This window comes from Talpa occidentalis, unplaced genomic scaffold, assembly GCF_014898055.3.
Source record: "Talpa occidentalis isolate TD23 unplaced genomic scaffold, MPIMG_talOcc4v2.1 talOcc4.4, whole genome shotgun sequence".
NCBI lineage: Eukaryota > Metazoa > Chordata > Mammalia > Eulipotyphla > Talpidae > Talpa > Talpa occidentalis.
This window is the reverse complement of record NW_023604295.1, coordinates 79088171-79109020: the sequence shown is the minus strand read 5'-3', so window position 1 is coordinate 79109020 and position 20850 is coordinate 79088171. Positions and strand designations below refer to the sequence as shown.

The following is a 20850-nucleotide window of genomic DNA, read 5'->3' as shown; positions in this document are numbered from 1 at the left end:
CATCACACAACAGCTTTCACTGGCTGGTTGCCACTGAGATTTGAGTTAACTTCAGGGACCTTTTGAACTGCCTTCAGGGTGTGGAGTTGGAATACAGCAGGCTCAAGAGATATTTTAAAGTTTCATTTTCTATCTGAGTTGGCTCTAGGGACTCAGAAAGAAACTGGGGTGGTGAGGGTAATTCTTGGGCCCTTTGAAATGTGATACGAATAATACTGGTATGCCATATTAATATTACCTATTAATATTATACTATTAATATAATACTGGTATGTATTATTCATAAAATATAAATAATTTTCTGACATGCGTGTGATGATTAACTTTGTGTGTCAGTGTGACAAGGCTAGTAGGTACCCAAAGAATTAAATTTGGGTTGCTAGAGGGGGAGGGAGAGCAAATTGTGTAGGGGTCACAGTGGACTATGGTGGACCAGGCTAGGGGTGCCTTGGTGGTGTGTGTAGTGTGATAACATACATCTGAAGAGTATGAGTCTATAACTCTAAATTATGTACAGTGTTATCAAAAATGTTACCTCAATAAAGAAATAATAGAATAGTTTTAAAATCTAAGTATATTTTTTATTTAATCAAGCTAATAAGTTAAATGAATAACTGATTTAGATTGACGAATGCATTTCAGTCTTATGGTTAGACACTTGAGAATTTCTTAACTTTTTATATGTTTGAAAATTTCCATAATAAGAGTTCCAAAAGATGTTTTTTTTTAATTTTTTATATGTTGCTTACATCATTTTTCATTTTTGCACAATGTATGCATTTCCATCTTGGTTATATTCCCCAGACAATTGCACCCCCCTTATTTTGACCCCAATTCTTCCTCTCTCCCCTGCCCTCATAGTGTGTCTCTGGTTCATAGTTGCTTGTTGATTTTGATTTTTACTTTATTATAGTTATTCTTTTCCCCAGTCTCTTATTTAGGTTTTCTAAACTCCTGCTATGAGTGAGACCATCCGGTATTTTTCTTTTTCTTTCTGGCTTATTTCTCTGAGCATATCACTTTGGATCAAGAAGATGTGGTATATATACACAATGGAATATTACTCAGCAATCAAAAAAAGATAAACTCATGCAATTTGCAGCAAAGATGTTATTTTTTAGGAGAGTTTGTGACATTGCTTTTAGAAGAGACAAGCATTTGTGTAGATAGATTGACTAAAGATATCCCTCTCCAAAGTAGATGGCATCATGTAATGAATTACAGTACCAGATAGGAAAAAAAAAAAAAAAGCAAGAGAAGGAGAAATCTGCTTTTTCTTTTTTGTTTTTGCTTGAGTTGGGACATCTTCTACTGCCATGGTGCATCAGGATTCCTGGTTCATAGACTTGCAGACTCAGAACAGAACTTAAATTATCTGTACTCTTCATTCTTGGGTCTTTGGACTCAGAATTAATATTAGACTATCAACTCTTCTCTTTCTCTGGCTTTTGGACCTGAGCTAAATTTTTCTTTTCCTTTCTTTTTTTAAAAGATTCATTTATTTATACAAGAACAGGGGTATAAGCCAGATGCGTGGGAGGGTGAGAGGACTCACCAGAGACAGAATGGGGAGCAGAACAGGCAGACTGACTGAAATACACTGCTGAGAGGAGCAGCGGGCGAGACAGGAGAGGTCTGCTGCACCATGTGGGACCCTTGCAGGCCAGCCGGGATCGAACCTGTGCTGTAGAGGCTGCGGACAGCTTCACAGTGCAGCGCTCCACCGCCTGTGCCACCAGGGAGGCCCTGAGCTAAATTTTTCCTCAGCCTTACCTGTTGTTTCTCCAGCTTTCATTCAGCAGATCATAGGACTTCTGGGCCTCCATACTTGCATGAGGCAATGCCTGTAATAAATCTCTTCTGTCTCTGTATGTATGTATGTGTCTAACTGTCATCTGTTTATTAATCATCTATCTATCAATGTATCATCTATCTATCTATTTACTTGAGTTTCTAATTTATGTAAGCAGAATTTCAGGAAATGTGTGAGAATGGACACTAAAGGAAAAAGATAATGATAGAAGAGACATAAACTTGAATCAGGCCAGATTCATTTAGTAAGCCCAGATTCATGGGCCTACTGAATTTCATGTTTTAGCTCAGGGAGTTAGAAAGGGATCTAACAGCTAATTTGTTTATTTGGCTGAAAAGATTATCCACTGTGGTCAAATTGGAAATTTTTGACCTTCCTTGATTTACTGTAGAAGAAGGATTCAGAAACTTAGGACGATTGGGATATTAGAGTGGATTTATCATTTAAGACAAACTCACACATAGTCAGAGGGTGCAGAGGACATGCCTTCCCTTTGAGGGATAAGTTTGTGAGGAGTGTCTCAGCATTGTTGAGTAGCTCCAGAATAGCTATTCTCTGTAGGACAGATCTCTTAGTGGGAACCTTAGCCACTCAACTGGAAAACCTGAATGCAATGGTAATAATTGGGTCTCTTAACAACTAAGGGCAAGGTGGGTATGGTTATCATACTGGGCAGCAGATACACTGATAAACAAATAGAGAATACATTTTAGATTTAAACTTTAAGTGCCTGTGTTAGTCTTTAAAGTTCATTCTAATAAGATGTTTGGAGCTATAGTCAGCATACAGACTAACAAATTTGAAATAACTCAGTAGGTTATAGAAGAATTAGTTAAGAAATGGCAAGTTCCATATCTAGTACGACACTGTCCTAAGTAAAAAAAAAAAAAAATTCAGTCTGGTGTGTCAAAATGCTTTTTCACATTCAGATTCATACTGGTGACTGTTTCATTACTATAACAGAGCCTGGTATGGGTGAAATGTTACAAATACCAACAGAGAGGAAATCTGATTCTTTCAAGTCTGTGTCTTTGGCTGAAGCTACAGAGTTTCCCAGTGGTGTCTGTTATAAAGCAACATGCAGGACTTGGCAGCAAGTTAGAGATAACAAGACTTCCATCACAAAGCCCATCCAAGCTGCATGTTAAATTTTGTCCATCTGTCGCCAGTCTCCTCTGTCCCATGTCAGAGTGAGATTTGGAGCTAGTGACATTGGAGGCACTTGTTATGCTTGGCAGAACAAAACCCAAAGGTCTTATTGTTCATGACAGTTAGGATGTACTTGAACAGTAATTACTGTTCTTATAGATTTTCTTGTGGTGTTCTCATGCTTTATGAGTTCCCATCTTCCTTTAGATGAATCCCAGTGTACATGGTACTGTATATTAGGATCAATAAGAGATAGTAGACAAGATTTTTTGAAACTAGTGTATGTGAAAGTTAGCACATACCTAACATTTGGTTGGTTTATAAATATAACCCAACCAAATGTTAGGTATGTGCTGTATATATATATATATAACTTACCCTTACCTACTTGATTTATATATATATATATATATATATATATATAGAGAGAGAGAGAGAGAGAGAGAGAGAGGAGAGAGAGAGAGAGAGAGAGTGTGAGTTATGTTTCCAGAGAACTGTGGTTTAAAACATTTAACCATAATGAGTATATAATTGAAAATGTCACATAAAAAACATATCCATTTACACAGCAATAAGGTGGAATCTCTGAAACAATGTTAAGTAAAAAAAGCCAGACACAAGAAAGTATGAGTCCATGATATTCAGATACAGACTAAACTAACTATATTCTAAGAAACTAAGATAGTGGTTACTCTTAGTGTATCACCTGGAAGTGGAATAAAGTAGGGGTTTCTCATATGATATTAATGTTCTCTTTCTTTGATCCAGGTATCAATTACATGATGTGTTAAATTGATCAAGCTATAGTATATGTAACTTTCTGTTTGAATATCATTTTCAATTGAAAAAAATTAAAAGAATTACCTTCTATAGTAAAAAAAATAATTATGCTTAAAAATCACACAATCATATATCAAGAGATTTATTTTCAACATTATACAACATTATTATTGAGACAGCATTGATTTTTTTGAGCACATATGTGTTACAGATATAACTGTACACATTTGAATCAGGTTACTTATTTAATGCTTATACCAATTTTTGAGTTATTATCCCCAATTTGCTAAGGGGACTTGGAAAAATAAAGCAGACCCCTCAAGGTCATATTGTAACTTGGTGGTCAGGTGTAAATTTGAATGCTGAGAGAAGTTGTTAATTTCAGTCCCTGGATTTAAGTTTTATTTGAGGGATAGGCAGTTTTTGTATTTTTTAACCCTTTATTTCCATCTTAATGTTTATCACTAACATCTTTTGCTCTCAATCTGTAGTCAGAATTTACTGAAATCAAATGGAATCAACTACAAAGCAGCAATATTGGTTTAGTTTTAAAGTTCAGAAAAATCAGAGTTAATATTATTTCACAGATAAGTCAAACAGATAATTTTGGGGTTGCTTTGACTAGCAGCCTCATTTTTTATAGGAAGTTACTTCCTAGTTTTGTCCTTTGTTCTTTTAAAGTTTGTGATTGAGAGAGAAAAAGTATATGCATTAAGATAAAACGCTTTGAATTTACAGTTATTTTTAAGTATCAGGACAATAATGGTGATTAAGTTTTGAGAAAACTGATAGTTTAAGGACTCACATTTTTTTTTTCTCATTAGATTGTTGATTTCCTCCCTTGGACCACACATAGTACTGGGGCAAGTGCTACAGAAAAGGAGATGTAAGGTAGATAGATCTATGTCTTGGGGGAAATTTTTAACATTAGGCATCAATTAGGCATTAACTTTCATGGCAGTTAGGATTTTAGATTGTCTAAATCCTTGTGGACTGCATAATAAAAACATCATTGACTAGGTGAGTTAAACAACAAACATTTTTTTTCTTAAGGTTCTGATGGCTGGAAATTCCAAGATCAACGTGACTACAGAGGTAGAAGTGGTGGAACATTAATGTTGTATAGTTTTATTTTTATTTTTTAATAAATTATTTTATTTTATATAATTCTTACATCATTTTTAATTTTTGCACAATGTATGCATTTTCATCTTGGTCATATTCCCCATGCAATTCCCATCCCCCTTATTCTGACCCCAATCCTCCTTCTCCTCCCCCCGATCCCCACCACAGTGTGTCTCTGGTCTATAGTTGCCCGTTGATTTTGATTTGTACTTTATTGCAATTAGCCCTTTTCCTGGTCCCTTATTTAGGTTTTCTAAATTCCTGCTATGAGTGGACCATCTGGTATTTTTCTTTTTCTTTCTGGCTTATTTCGCTGAGCCTGATCCCTTCTGCTCCATCCATGTTGCTGCAAATTGCATGAGTTTATCTTTTTTGATTGCTGAGTAATATTCCATTGTGTATATACACCACATCTTTAGATACCATCTTACACCAGTGAGAATGGTACATATTATTAAAAAAAAAAAAAAAAACAAAAAAATTAGCAACAACAAATGTTGGCGAGGATGTGGAGAAAAAAAGAATCCTCCTGCATTGCTGGTGGAAGTGGTCCAACCACTATGGAGAGCTGTGTGGAGATTTCTTAACCTACTAAAGATAGAGCTTCCATATGATCCAGCATCTCCATTCCTAGGTATTTACCCAAAGGACACAGAAACATTAATTCCAAAGGGCACCTGCACCCTTATAGCAGCACTATTTACAATGGCTAAGCTATGGAAACAACCCAAATGCCCCAAAATAGATGACTGGATCAAGATAATGTTGTATAGTTTTAAAAGCTCTGTTACATCTTGTTCTACCCTCATGATTCTGGGAGATTAGTATCATTGATATATCCATTTTATAGTTGAAAATTTGAGCTTCAAAGAGGTTAATTAACACAATTACTTTTAGCTAGTAAGTGACATTCTATGGGAATGAAGGACAAAAAAAAAGAGTTAATATGATTATAAAGTTAGAAAGACTTTGTGAAGGACATATGAGTTTGGTTTTGAGGTAAACATATGACTTAGGCACATTTTAGGCACCATGAAGTAAGGAAAAGGGCAGTGTTGTCTAAATAAGCTTTGGCCACAAGAAGCTTGAATGCTGCACAAATCACAGGTCTTCTGGTCTGTGATCAGCCATCCACTATGGATAAAATAATGATCTTGCACTATTTTAAGTTGGCTGTTATAAAATGCTTTTGTGATCACTTCAGGTGTTCCTGTTTCTGTGTGAAAAAGTGACTCTTCTGTATATTAGAAAACACTGATACTGTGGATGGGTGGGGAAGTGAAGAAATGGAAGAGGGCAAGTACTCAGTTATAATTGTGCAGTATGGGTCTGGACTCAGGGGCAATAATAGATTTAGGAAAAGGGGTGAGTTGGAGAGGGTCACAACTGTGACTGTTTCCCAATGAGATCCAAGTGGCCCTGACTTTACATAGCTTCTTATTTGATTACCATTACAGAGAAATCCTGTGGAATCTCATTAAAGAGTTCTTATTGTACCTCTCTTTACTCTCTGTTTTGAGAAACTGTACTTCTTTATAAAATAAGGATTATAGCAAAAACAAATGTGACACTATTTATTTAGATTATTTTTGGCCTGATGTAGACAAATTAATTACAAAGTTTTGTCTTAAAAGTTATTTGATGAAATATAACTTGTTATGCCACCCACCTCTGTGACTTTTTTACCAACTCCCTCTCTTACATATAGCAAGATTATTTTCAGTAATAATCACAGGGTGTTAAGTTAATATAATTATTTACTTGATTTTCTCTTTTGTTTTGAAACAATTTGACTAGAACACACTTTTATCTTAATTTTTAATGCAATTATTATAAAATAGTCAACAAATGAAATAATGTAGTTAAGAACTGAAAACTTCTTTGAAAGAGAAAAAGAAAGCAAAAAGAGGCTTAATAATAGCAATATCTGTGCTTCTTTTATAGAGGGGAGAAACCTGGAAAAAGTGAGTAGCTCACCAAAATGGCCATAAGTCACCTCCTTTAATAATTTCAAATCAAAGGGTATTGGGCAGGAAATCACCCATGGAGGTTATCAAGAAAGACATAGTAAACAAGGGTTTGACTGATATGCAGATTTAAGTTGTTGCCTTCCCCCTTGATAAGAAAATTGATATATTATCCCTCATAGTTTATCCAGTATCACTGCTTCAAATTTTAAGCACAAACAAGAAGTAGTTAAATAGAATGATAGAATTAAAGTATTTCAAGATTCATTTTTTCTTAACAAAGACTGTGCTTCTGTTGTTTCAATTCTACTGATTAAATGTAGAAACATGTTGTACCACATATGTTGGAGATAAGAATTGTACCTGAAGGAATCTCAAGTGATTCTGAACTACTCTGTAAAGTTATAGCTAAAGTGAATGTGTGTCACTGTGCCCTCATTTTTTAGTGATAAATTGTATAAGTGGAAATTAGTTTTATACTATAAATTCCCCAAACCTCTGTGGATCCAGGGTTTATGAAAAGATAAAAGTATGTGATTTTGAAACTTACATACCTTCCCAATAGTCAACAATAACTATGCAAATGTTTATAAATTAGACCTACAAAATATTTTTCAAGGCATTTTGTCACTGACAGTTTTTAAATTTTGGATGCATGGTGATGATAAAAATCTGACCAACAGTTAGCCAGTCTAGATGATGTTTTTAGAGTATCTACAGGCAATGCAACTCCTAATTGCTTGCACCCAAGGTGGACTGCTGTGTCACCCTTAGATGCTACTATTGTGGCTCGTGTCTTTCCGTCCTCTGAAATGACTCCCTTTTCTGTCGTCCTCCCTTCCACCGTATTTCTTTACTGCTTTTCTGTGAACCAGGCCTCACTTGATTTACTTTACTTGATTTTCAAGACTGCATGCAATGTCTTCTTCCTCTTGAACTCACAGTGTACTATTTGTTATAACTTTTCTTGGGACAACCTTGTGAAATTGTAACTGGTGACTGAAGCCAGGGACTATTATAGGTGGTGCCCCCTAGAAGAGGTTACTGGTGAGGTTAGAAAGCCTAAGGGAAAATGCAAAAAGTACTGCATTTTGAGGTGGGGCTACCGATAAGAAATATAAATGACTACAAAGAACCAACTTTTGGTTTCATTGATCTCAACTCAAAATGCATAAGAACTGGACATAAGACCTGAAATCATAATATATATAGAAGAAAATATAGGTAAAACACTACAAGACATACATCACAATAACATCTTTAAAGACTCATCACTCAAAGCAAAGATAGTCAAGGAAAAGATAAACAACTGGGATTACATCAAACTGAAAAGCTTCTGTACAGCAAAACAGACATTAACCAAAACAGAGAGACACCCCACTGATTGGAAAAAAAAAATCTTTGCACTCCATTCCATTCAACTGATAAGGGACTGATCACAAAGATATAGAAAGAACACACACAACTCAACAACAAAAAAATAAACAATCCAGTCAAGAAATGGGCAGAAGAACTTAAAAGACATTTCTCCAAAGAGGAAATGCAAATGGCTAACAGGCATAGGAAAAATGTTCAACATTTCTTATAACTAGGGAAATGCAAATCAAAACCACATTGAGATACCACCTTACACCAGTAAGAATGGCACATATCAAAAAAACAAGCAACAACAAATGTTGGTGAAGATGTGGTGAAAAAGGAACTCTTCTGAATTGCTGGTGGGAGTGAAAACTGGTCTAACTACTATGGAGAGCTGTCTGGAGGTTTCTCAGTCTGCCAGAAATGGAGCTACCAATTCTACTCCTAGCGATCTACCTATAGGACACAAAAACATTGATTCAAAAGAGCACCTGTACACCTATGTTTATTGCAGCACTATTTACAATAGGTAAAACCTGGAAACAACCCAGATGCCCAAAAATAGATGACTGGATCAAGAAGATGTGGTATATATACACAATGGAATATTATTCAGCAATCAAAAAAAGATAAAATCATGCCATTCTCAGCAGCATGAATGGAGCTAGAAGGAATTATGCTCAGTGAAATAAGTCAGAAGGAAAACGAAAAATATTGGGTGGTTTCACTTATCAGGCATATCGGGGAACCAAAAAAGACATCAGTGTAAAAAAATACTAATGGTACAAAATACAACAAAGCAAAAACAGACAATTATAAATTAGAGACATACTGCAGGGGAGGAGGAGGGAGAGGGATCAGAGGGAGGGAGGAGCACAGGGGACTGAGGTGATGGTGCACAGGTACATTGGTGAAGGAAACTCTATGGGGACAACTCCTAAGGGGGTGGGGGGAAGCACATATTGTTTAAAAATGAACAATGATGTAAAAAAAATAATAAAAAAAGAAAAAATCATTTAGGGAAAAATAATTTTGGAAACAAACAAACAAACAAAAAGAAATACAAATGACTGCAGAAGGGGGAGGATTCGGTCTTCGGGATTCAAGGATTTTGGATCTTCAGCATTTGGAGTCATCAGATTCCAGCCCCCACCACACCAGTCTTCCAGAAGGCTGTTGCCAGTCTCTGAAGGTGGAGGTCTCCAGCAACCAAGCTTGGAGAGAAAAAGTTCATAGGCTTCGCAATTAGCAGAGCAACTGAAACTGTTCCCGGTTTTGCTGCTGTTACAGCCTGGCAGCGAAGGCAAAGGTATGGAGCTGGGAGCCTAGCTGAGCTGGGTGAGTGGGGCCATTTGTTGGTTCATTTGGCTGTTGCAACTGTTGTTTTAGGTGCCCCCTGTCTGGTTCTGTGCTTGGGGTGTCCCTGTAGCTCCAGGAGTATCTCCTGTTGCATTTTCTGTTGTCTTCATGAGTTGCAGACTGGCCTGGAGTCTGGCTGCCATGTGCTTCAGGTCTGCAGAGGCAGGAAGACACCATGAGACACATGGCCTATTGTTCGGGAGGGGAGCTCTGCGTCCTCATTGGCAAGAAGACACCATTTCAACTACTTTTGTACAGGGAAAAAAAGTAGTGGACACGGCTTTGGGTGAGACATTATTCGTCTCAGTAATTCTTAGTTTTTCCTTGGTTTGTTAAATAAATCCCTTTGTTGTTGTTCCCTGAGCCTGAGTAGTCTTGCAATTGTGCTCACAGATAAAAAACTTAGACAGTGACCAATAAACTATTTAACAATGTCTGTGGCCAGTTTAGTGCCCCTTGCTGCCCTGCATCAAAATTAACTTTGCAAATATTGTTATTGACAGCACAGACTCACTTTTCATTTTTTTAGCACCTAGCTTACAATTAGTCAAGCCACTCCTTAAGTATAGTGTATTAATTAAACCAAAGGAAAGTATGATAGTGGGCATATTTGGTTTTGTTCTTGCTTTGACACTGTGGTGGTTATAAAAACTCAAAAATAAGATTGGGGTGATATTAATACATAATAGCCTTCAACTCAGTATGTCACAAATACTTTATATTTGCACTGCCAAAACAAATGTATTTAATATTTCCATTTTCCTCTAAAGTAAGAGAAAGAATTGACCCCTGACCTAATCCCATCAATTTTTTCCTGTTTCTAATGTCTGAAATTTTAGTTCAAAGTTACATTTTCAACCTGTCCAAGTTAATTTTTTTAAAGATTAATTTATTATGCATGCAAGAACTGAGATACAGGCCAGAGATGCAGGGGGATGAGAGGATTCACCAGAGACAGTGTGGGGAACAGAACAGGCAGACTGACTGAAATACACTGCTGAGGGGAGCAGCAGGCGAGACAGGAGAGGTCTGCTGCACCATGTGGGTTGCTCCCTGGCTGGTGGGGGGATTGAACTTGTGCTGCAGAAGCTGTGGATAGCTTCATAGATTGTGTTTTAACCCCTTGCAACCCCAGGGAGGCCCAAGTTAATTTTTTTATACTCAGTGGTTCATTAAAGTGATCAATATATCTTATAATTACTTTTGTCATTATTTTATATCTTCCTTCTTTCTTCTTCCTGAAGGTTGCCCTTCAGTAATTGTTGCAGGGAGTATTTTTTGGTGGTAAACTCTTCTAGTCTTTGCATGTTTGGAAGAATTTTTGTTTCTATTGTCATTGTCAAAATATAGTTCATGTAAGTAGGTATTATTAGATTGATAGCTGCTTATTCTCAATATTTTGAACTTTTTCTGCTAGTTGTTCAAGCTGTTGAGGTGTATACTTTCAGTCTATCATTAGATAGCATCTCTTTTCCTAGGAGTTTTCATTTTAAATTTGTCCTTGTTTCATTGTAATGGATTTAGGTATGAAGTTGTTTTTAATTTATCCTGCTTTCTTACAGTTTTCACTTTCTGAGATTACGTTCTTCTCCAGTTCTTAAAAATGCTCAGGCATCATTCTGATCATTTCCCTTTGAATGTAGTGTCTTCATTCTCTTCGATTTCTTCATCTGGAACTCCTTTAGCTATATGTGGGTGCAGATATCAGAATATTTATTTTTTATGGGTATAAGGGTGGTGATACCTGTTAGCTCTTTGCACAGATTCAGAACCATGTAACTAATTATCCCCAATGAAATATAAATGATGTGTGATATTTCCAACCTGAGACAGGGGATGCCCCTTTGCAAACTCTCCAGTATCACTTCTCTTTTGCCACAGCAATTATGGAAGAGCTTTTGAATGAATGATAGTTTTGAAGCCTCTGAAATTTTGGGGATGTTTGTTACTATAGTATAGTCTATATTCTCAATAAAACAGGGAATCTCTTAATCTGTCTTGCACACTTCCTAAAATTCTCTTCATAATTTATATTTATATTTATTTATTTGATACAGTATTTCAGTTGAATGATTATTTCTCTATGTTCAGCTCAGGATTAGTCAATTTTTAGTTTTTATTTTACTTTTCCTTCCAGCATTTATAACTCTTTCTTCATCATAGTCATGTGTTCCTGGTTTGTAACAATTATTGTAATTTCTTATATACATTTTCTCTATATTTCTATGATTACTTTGAACATACTTATTTAGGAATAGTTTTCAGATCATTTTATTTTTGTGTTTCCCAAAAATGAATCCTTTCAATTGTTTAGAATGTCAGCTATGGAAGTTTCCTAACATGATACAAATTTTGTTTGTTAATTCATTTTGAGTAAGAGTGTTGCTGTTTTTTTTTTTCTTTCTTTTAATCCTATTCTCTCTGGATTTATGTACTTTGATTATCAATTTTTTATCATTATCTAGCTCCCTGGAGTTATATAACATGACTAGGTCATGTATTGCCATATTTGTTCCCAGTTCTGCCTGGACATTACTGTGTTAGAAATGTTGTTTTTGATTCAGAGACTGACTAGACTCAGGGTCAGAATGAGATACAATCTTGGCTTCCACTCATTGCTCTGAATGCAGCTTAAGTTTCAACTCTGGGCAATGATCACTGTATTGTTATCTTTCATAAGTCGGGGAATCTAAACCTAACATCAACTTTCATAACTCAAGTGTGACCTGGTCCCTCTACACACATGGAACACTTTGTGCTTCTATTGTTCATCATCTTCCCCTTTGAAATTCTTGTTTTTGTCCAGGAACCTATTAGGTATTGCTACTTTTGTGTTTCTGTTCCAAGATAATTACCTTATTTCTAAGTCCAGTTTTATCTTTTTGAATAGTTTATGTATGTGCATATATATACACAACCAAATATGTAAATCTATAATTTTGTTACTATATGTAACTATATGGTTGTGTTTTATTTTTATGTGTTTGAAGCAGGGGGAGTGCATATTTATGCCTGAACTTACAAAACCACATTAATAAGAAATCAAATTATTTAATTTAAATGAGATTAAACCTCTGATATATCATATGGTGACTTTCCTCCTGTTACAAATTGGAGACATTTCATTTTGATTTAGTTTCTTTCCAGTGGTTTTCATTTAATTTTTATAAATTTTTTAATAGAAAATAATTTTTTTTGGTGTGGAGTGGGGTAATTTATTGAATGTAAGACTCCACCAGAGCACCAGAGCACCAGAGCACCAGAGCTGAAACTTAATTTTAAATGCACCTAACACCCCACTTTCTCCTTTATTAAAGCAGACAAGTCAACTTTTTGGTCTTCCATATTTGTTTTCCTTATTAGCCTTCATTCAGTAATAGAATTGATAATAATTTAAAGAAAAAAATGTAGATGTATATGAACATCCTCAGTAGAATCACTTAGTAATATGTTGGAGGCAGCTAAGTGAAGAAGGTTACACCACATTTATTGTTTGTGTTACTCTGAGTGAAAAATTTGTTTTAATCTGTGTTGGTGAGTCTTTAGGTGCCAGGTCTCTAAGGCTACACAGAATATGAAAAGTAGTTTTCTAAAGGAGCACCCATACAATAGTACAATATTTTACTTTCACCATTCACATATACCTGTGCCTGGAGCTAGAAGAGGGACCTGGACTCAAGGACTTTGTGCTCAAATTGAGAATGGATTTGGTCACAAAAAGGAAGATATAGCGAGGAATTATGACCATGAATACCCACACTGCAATACAGTGACTGAAGGGAACTCCAAAATAGAGTTTCCTCTATCCACAAACAGCTGAGTTACTGAAAAACAAAACAGAATTCCAAAACTAGAACCACAGTATCACCTACTGGAAAAGCAGAAACTATCTAAATGGTAAAATCTTGTGGAAGAATGAATGAGAAAGATAAAACTTCAGAATGCATTCTTAATGACAGAAATCTACAGAGAACAGATTTAAAATAACTAGTATGAAGAAAACCAGTGAAAGTCACCAAAAGAATGCTAATACATAATGAAACATTAATAAAATGAGAAAGGAAATATAGGAACAGAAGAAGTTCTTCACCAAAAAGACTGAAGCCACAAAACTTTTAAAACAAAAATGTTTCAAATTAAAAAAAAAATATCAATCAGTGAAATCAAAACTTCCATGGAAAGGTTAACAATCAAGCTTATTATTATGGAGAAAAGAATCAGTGATGTTGAAGATAAAATTCTAGTAATGACTCAAATGGGAGCGAAGAGAGAAACAAAAATTAGGAAAAATTAAGAAACTCTATGAGAATTATCAGACACCACTACAAGTGGAAACATAGGAATATTGGGTATACCAGAAGCAGAAGAGAGAGGAAAGAGAACTGAGAGTTTATTCCAAGAATTAGTAACTGATAACTTCCCAAACCTAAGGAAAGAACTAACTGTAGAAGTGCAGGAAGCTAATAGAATCCCCAAATTTTGAAATACTAAACGATCTACAAAATGGCACCTTATTGTTAAATTAATTGATGTCAACAATAAAGAAAAATATTACAGACTTGGGGGGATATAATATTCAAAGTATCCCCTATCAGTTTATCATCAGATATCTAAGCAGAAATACTTTACTCTAGGAGAAAACGAAATATTTCCAATTTCTAAGCATAAAAGCCAACAATCAAGAATACTCTACCTTGCAAAACTATCATTCAAATAAGATTGAGAAATTAAAGTTTTCCCAGGTAACTATAAGCTAATAATATCTACCATTACCAAACTGCCCTGTAAGAAATGTTATAGTTATTTCTACAAGAAAATAAAAAAAAAATTGAAAAAGGTGATAAATAGTAATACAGATTCAGAAATATCAGTGAGAAAAAAATGAGACAGCAACAGAACAAAAGAGAGGACAGTATTGGTTTCATCAAATAATGACAAACTGATACTAGCACAGAAAAGCATATTTTAAATACATTAAAATTGATAACACCACATGGTAAAATGCAAAATGAAACCAGGGAATAGAGTAACCCAGCAGAAAAAAATTGAATCACCATGTGAAAAAAAATCCAAATGAAAGGACAGATATAATGGTGGTGATTAAGCTCCATGTATTAATGATCATCCTTAATGGGAATGATCTGAAATCAGTGATCAAAAAACCCAGAGTGGCCAGTATGGCAAAAAAAAAAAAAAAAAAAATCCAACTATAGATAGAAATGGTAGATAGATATACACATATACATATAAATGGGCAGAATACATAGATACACATAGATCAAAAGACACATATAGACTCAGAGTGAAAGACTAGATTAAGAGTTAATTCAAACTAAGAGAATAAGGCAGTAGTGGCTAACCTTATATCTGACAAAAATATACTTTAAGCCAAAAAAAAAAAATGAGATAAATATGGGCACTATATAATGTTAAAGGAGCAATCCATAAAGAAGATGCAACTGCCATTAATATATGTACCCAACAAAGGTGCACCTAGATGTATAAAACAATTATTAGCAGATCTAAATTGTCTATGCACCACAGTAAGAGGATCTCAATATAGAACTTCATCAATGAATAGATCATTTAAATAGAAAACTAATATGGAAATAATGACCTTAAGCACAGTAATTAGTCAGATGGACTTTACAGATAATTATAGAAGTTTCCATCCTAAAAGCAATAAATATGCATTTTTCTTCAGTGTATATAACACATTTTCAAGGATTGTTCTTATTTAGGGACACAAAACAAGTCTCAATTAATATATGAAATCATTTTACTCATCTTGTCTGATCACAATGGTATAAGCTAGAAATCAACCATTAAAAAAGAAAACTATAAAGATCTCAAACATCTGTAGACTTAACATGTTTCTGAATAACACTAAGGTCAATGACAAACCTCATATATGAAATAAAAAAAATTACATGAATACCAGCAAATCAAATCTAATGGGATGAAGCAAAACTAGTGTGAAGAGACATTTGTAGCACTACAGGCTCATATCAATAAACAAACAAACAAAAAAAGCTCAAATAAATAATCTAATCTTACATTGGAAGGAATGAGAAAAGAATCAGGAATAAAAGAGGGAATATTATAACAGATGTCACAGAGATATAAAGGATAAGAAACCACTATAAACATCTATATGCAAGCAAATTGGATATCCGTGGTGAAACGGACAAATTTTTATAGTCAATAACCTTCCAAGATGTTCTCACAAAGAAAAGAATATCTTGAACAGACCAATTACAAGTATAAGAATTGAAACAGTAATCAAAAGACTCTCTGAGAACAAGTCATGGATCAGGCTTCAACAGAGAATTCTACCAAATTTTAAAAAAAGATGTAATACCTATTCCTATCAAATTCTTTCTAAAATACTGAAAAGGATGGGATACTTGCAAACACATTTTACAACACCATCATAACCCTGATACCAAAACCAGACAACACAAGGACAGCCTGAAAAGGGAAAACTATGACTAATATTGCTGATAAACAGAGATATAACACTGGTGAAAAATCTTCAACAAATTCTGAACAATTAAATTGAACAATACATTAGGAGAATCATTCACCATGACCAAATGGGATTCATTTCAAGGTTTCAAGGATGGTCTAACATATGTAAATCTATTGGTGTAATATAACATTAATAGAAATGAAGATAAAAATCATGTGATCTTGTCAATAGATGCTGAAGAACATTTACAAGTTCAACATTCAGGTATGATAAAATACCTCAAAACAGAAGTAGAAGGAACATTTCTCAACATAATAAAAGCCATTTATGAGAGAGCCATAACTAACATCATACTCAATTATGAAAAATTGAGTTTTTTTCCCTAAGATCAAGAATAAGACAAAGATGTTCACGCATACTACTACTGTTCAAAATAGTTTTGAAAACTATAGCCCGAGAAAATAGATAAACGAAAGAATTAAAGGAAACTAAGTTGGTAAAGAAGTGAAGCTATCATTATTTGCAGATGGGATGATGATATATGTAGAAAACCTTAAAAATTATACCTAAAACTGCTAGAAATAAGCAAATAAAGTAAAATGGCAGGACACAAATTCAATATGTGAAAATCTATAGTATTTCTATATGTAAATCATGAATTTAAAGAAAGGTAAACAGATAATCCCATTTACAATTGCATCAAAAATGATAAAATACTTGGGAATAAACAACAAAAGAGGTAGAAGACCTATACTATGAAAATTGTAAGAGACTGCTAAAGGAAGTGAAAGACACATATAAATGGAAAGATCATCTGTGTTTATGGATTACAAGAATAAACATTGTTAAAATGACCATACTACCTAAAACAATTTATTGTTCAGTAAATCCCTATCAAAACCCCAAAGGTGTTTTCTCAAGGGAAGGGAGTAAGAAATTGTGAAATTTGTATGGCACCCTAAAAGTCCCCAGATATCCAAATAATGCTCAGAAAAAAATGAAGAAAAGTGAAAGTATCTTATTATACTTCAATTATACTGACTTCAAATTATACTCTAAAAAGATCAGAATCAAAACAGTATGGGTTGGAACAAAACAAAACAGACACAGTGGAACAGGATTTAGGCCTAGAAATAGAATACCACATGTGTGTACAGTTAACATTTAATAAACGTGCTGGATCATATGATGCAATAAGAAAGTCCTCTTCAACTAGTGGTGATGGGAAAACTCGACAGAAGTAAAGAATAAAACTAGATTATTATTTAACACCATACACAAAAATTAACTCAAAATGTATCAAAAACTTGTAATACAAGACTTGAAATCATCAAATATACAGAAGAAAACAGGAAATACACTCCTGGACAACAACCACAGAGAATTCTTTGGAGACTCAATTCCAATGGCAAGGGAAGCAAAAGCAAAAATAAGTAAGTAAACTGTAACAAAATAAAAAGAAACTACAATCAAAAAGAAAGGAAGGAAGGAAGGGAAAGAGGGCTGGAGGGAGGGAGGGAAGAAGGAAACCTACTGACTAGAAGAAGATATTTGCACATCACACATTTGAAAAAGGCCTACTATCCAAAATATTTAACACACGCATACAACTCAACAATTCAAAAACAAATAACTCAGTCAAAAATGGTTTGAAGTTTGGAATAGACACTTCTTCAAAAAAGACATATAGATGGCTAAAAGGCACATGAAAACAATGGTTAACTTTACTTTTTATTATGGAAATGCAAATTAAAACCACAATGAGATGTCGCCTCATACCGGTAAAGAAGGGCCTATATCAAAAAAGACTAGGAATCAAATGTGTTGCTGAGGATGTGGTGAACTAGAGACCCTAATTCACTGTTGGTACAGAATCTGTGGAAAAAGTTACGGAGATACTTTAAAAATCTGAAAGTGGCCAAAAATACCTCATCTCATCATTATCCAAAGAATATGAAGACACTAATTTGAAAATATGTATGCATTCTTATGTTCATTGCAGCATTATTTACAGTAGTTAAGATGTAGAAACAATGTACATGCCCATCAGTGGATGACTGGATAAGGAACTATTTTATATGTATTCAATGGACTATTATGCAGCTATTAAAATGATGAACTTTTGCCTTTTCTGATCACATGGATGGAAATTAAGGTGATTATGTTAAGCAAAATAAATGTCAGACTCTGCCAGCATCTGGCTGTTATCTCTGCCCAAGTGTTTCACATATCCCAGGGGCAGGCTGCAAGTAATTGCTTCTGTAAGGAAACACGGTGAGCTGATCTGTCCCTCTCTTCTGCTCTGGGTTCCTACTCTTCTAGTTTTGAAGCCACAGGCTGTAGCCAACAACCACCACCTGTATCCTTACTGTGTAGTTCTATACCAGTGCACCCTCTGCCAACATGCTGACCCTGTACAGCCCCCTCCCCTTTATACTATCTGGGGTTTAAAGTCCCCAGTGAGGATGTGTGTTCTTGAATTAACAATAGCAGAGAAGCTTCATACAGCACTCCCTTCCTCTCATGGGTTATACTGCCAGGTCTTGCTCCAAATTCAGCTTAATTACCATTTTTTTACAGAGGCACTGAAGACCTGCAACCCATAGCTGCTCAGAGGTGGTAAATAATGGCTCTTGAAGTCTGAAAATAAAATGGTTTGTGATAAAACTACATTCCATAAAATGGGAAAGAAAATGAATGGCAAGTGTAAATAAGTTGAAGAGCAGAGCCTTTAGAATTTGTGCTTAAACAATGTATTGGACCAACTGCAGTGAATGGGAAGATGAAGTATTTCCTGAAGTGGAAAGGATTTACAGATGCTGAGGATATTTGGAAACCTGAAGACAATTTAGATCGTCCAGAGTTGATTGAAGCATTTCTTAATTCTCAAAAAGCTGGCCAAAAAAAAAATGGCACAAAAAGAAAATCTTTATCTAACAGTGAATCTGAGGAGAGCAAATAAAAGAAGAAAGGAGATGCTGCTGGCTGACAAACCGTGAAGTTTTGCCAGAGGTCTTGAATCTGAACGGATAATTAGTGCCAAGGACAGCAATGGAAAGAGTCAGATGAGGCAGCCTTTATGCTAGCAAAAGAGGTGAACATGAAGTACCCTCAAATTGCAATTGCTTTTTTATGAAGAGACTAACTTGGCATTCTTATCCAAAAGATGAAGCTCAATTAATTGTATGCATTGCTTTAAATATATATATACGTATACATGCATGCACATATGTGTGTATTTATACATATATATATGCATATTTATGTAATCTGAGTCTTGTTTTTTTGTTTATTAGTGTGGCAAAATAAGTACATTCTAATGAAAATAAAGTTTGATATGTTCACTTTGAAGTAGTGTTGTGAGAGATGTTGGGAGGTTTCTTTTTTTTTCATCTACAGCATTGGTTTCTTTGAGCAAATAAATAAGAGCTTTCTGTAGTTGCTTGCTTTATAAGAAAAGAACATTTGCTTCCATGGTATCTTATTTCCTCTGCATTAAATAACAGCCTTTTTTTTTAATCTTGGGGGAAATCTCCATAGTCCTTACTCGATCAGAATTTGTGTTTCATTCATATATGCCTAAGGATTATTTTGAGTTTTTTTTCAATTCTTTTTCTCTTTTTGTGTTTATGTATACATGAAATACAAATGTAAATAGCTAAATTGTTTTTTTTTCTTTTCTGTAACCTTTATCAAGCAAAGTCAATATTTTATGACTGTGGGTAATCCCACTTTTAAAATCATGTCATCACTTTTGAGCAACCTAAGGAATAACTCACTTTACTAAATGGAAATTTTTCCTGAAGACTTAACCTTCCAAATAAATTATTTTACAATTGGACAATTTAAATATAAGCAATTAAAATTGAACAATTTAAAAACAGCCATATTAGAATCCATATCTTGTATCTACACTCATATAGTTGCAGCTTATTTGCAGAAACTCTGAAAGAAAATTTTATCTCTACTAACAACTTTCCCACCAAAATGATAAAACTAGGGAAACCCTGATGTGTTTTAATTAGCAAACGAGACTTAGTTAAGTGGATACTGAAAGGTTTCTTCTAGGGAGCCATTCCCTTTCAAAAAGTTAAAATCCCTGTGCTGTACTGGCTGACAGGTGAAGAGTCATGGGACTTCTCCAACTTTGTTCATGGAGGCATAGTGGTCAGCCTTGTTGGCACTTTAGGACCTGTTGGAACAAGTGGGTGAACATTCATAACCTAATCTCTTTATCTGCATGTTTTTTTCCTTACCTCCGACTCTTTCCTTACATGTAGGCTCAATCTTTCAGTATTTGTGTTACTGTTTCTGCAGAAGCCAGGAAAACAGTAACTGTATAGTAATCAGGATGTTATTCAATGTGTATTACTTACTTTATTGTAAATACTGTTTGAATGGTATTAATAGATCATCCAGGGAAAACCAGAGGGGAACTTGTATTGGATGTTGCCAACAACACAGGCTAGAGGCAGTATGAGCAGAGCAGAGGGGACAAGGAATAGGAGTATATAAATTGAGAGAGAGGGTTTTGGGTATGAGGTGGAGGCCTTTTCAGACATTATGAAAATTTAAGCTTTTACTCTGAGTAGGATGGGAAGTCACTGAGAAACAGGAGCAGAAATAGCATAATGCTTTTAGAGCATGATCACTATTGGGTTGACTCCGGCTCATGCGGCTCTGGCTCACATACCTGCTCTCATACTGGCTTGTTGAATAGACAGAGGTAGTTTCTCATGGAGGGGAACACCTACTGTGCAGGCAGATGTCATAGGAACTACAGGAATAAATTAGGCTCTTTCATTTTTCTTTACAAAAAAATGACC

General features: G+C 34.8%; 1 protein-coding gene and 1 pseudogene across 1 annotated transcript in view; both read left to right on the top strand.

Moving 5' to 3' along the window:
* Nucleotides 1–20850, top strand: part of LOC119257643 (EGF-like and EMI domain-containing protein 1) — an 879693-nt gene that overhangs the window by 52726 nt on the left and 806117 nt on the right. The gene's annotated exons all lie outside the window — the stretch shown is intronic.
* Nucleotides 18658–20359, top strand: LOC119258164 (chromobox protein homolog 3-like; annotated as a pseudogene).